Below are 1,247 nucleotides of genomic sequence, written 5' to 3' on the forward strand. Positions count from 1 at the left end.
GATAACATCATCACCATCATCAACATCACCATCATCACCATCAACATCATCACCATCAACACCATCAACACCGTCAACACCATCATCAACATCATCAACATCTTCATCACCATCATCAACATCACCGTCAACATCATCAACATCATCATCAACATCATCAACATCATCATCACCATCATCAACATCATCAACATCATCATCATCACCATCATCAACATCACCGTCAACATCATCATCAACATTACCATCATCATCACCATCATCAACATCACCATCATCACCATCATCAACATCACCATCAACATCACCATCAACAACGTCCTGAACGATGAAGATGTCATCCAGATCGTCAAGAAGTGATAACAACATCAACAACATCAACATCATCATCATCATCACCATCAACATCAACAACATCAACAACATCATCAACATCATCATCAACATCATCAACATCAACAACATCATCAACATCATCATCATCATCAACATCATCATCAACATCAACAACATCAACAACATCATCAACATCATCATCAACATCATCAACATCAACAACATCAACAACATCAACATCATCACCATCATCATCAACATCATCATACCACCATCCTCCTCCATCTCCACCTCCACCACCTTCACTTCCACCTCCACCACCACCTCCTCCATCCCCTCCATCCCCTCCACCACCACCTCCACCCCCTCCACCTCCTCCACCCCCTCCACCACCTCCACCACCTCCACCACCTCCACCTCCTCCACCTCCTCCACCTCCCTCCACCCCCTCCACCTCCTCCACCACCTCCACCCCCTCCACCACCTCCACCTTTACCACCTCCACCACCTCCTCCACCACCTCCACCACCTCCCAATTGACTGTGGTTCCTGCCATAGGATAAATTAATAAAGGATGTGGACTATGCATGTGTGTGTGTTGTGTGTGTGTTGTGTGTGTGTGTTGTGTGTGTGTTGTGTGTGTGTTGTGTGTGTGTTGTGTGTGTGTTGTGTGTGTGTTGTGTGTGTGTTGTGTGTGTGTTGTGTGTGTGTAGGTGTGTGTAGGTGTGTGTGTGTGTTGTGTGTGTGTAGGTGTGTGTTGTGTGTGTGTTGTGTGTGTTGTGTGTGTGTAGGTGTGTGTGTGTAGGTGTGTGTGTGTGTGTTGTGTGTGTGTTGTGTGTGTGTAGGTGTGTCTGTGTGTGTGTAGGTGTCTGTGTGTGTGTAGGTGTGTGTGTGTACGTGTGTGTTGTGTG

General features: G+C 46.3%; 1 protein-coding gene across 1 annotated transcript in view; it reads left to right on the forward strand.

Annotated features, from left to right (window-relative positions):
• DRG1 (developmentally regulated GTP binding protein 1) overlaps positions 1–922 on the forward strand; it is a 30,637-nt gene extending 29,715 nt beyond the window's left edge. The window contains exon 9 of the mRNA XM_078885500.1: positions 1–922. This exon is cut by the window's left edge and continues 989 nt beyond it. The gene's annotated coding sequence lies outside the window, so the exon portion shown is untranslated.
• Positions 923–1,247: the final 325 nt, after the last annotated feature.

Source organism: Lampetra fluviatilis, unplaced genomic scaffold (genome assembly GCF_964198595.1).
Source record: "Lampetra fluviatilis unplaced genomic scaffold, kcLamFluv1.1 SCAFFOLD_937, whole genome shotgun sequence".
In the NCBI taxonomy this organism is placed as follows: Eukaryota; Metazoa; Chordata; class Hyperoartia; order Petromyzontiformes; family Petromyzontidae; genus Lampetra; species Lampetra fluviatilis.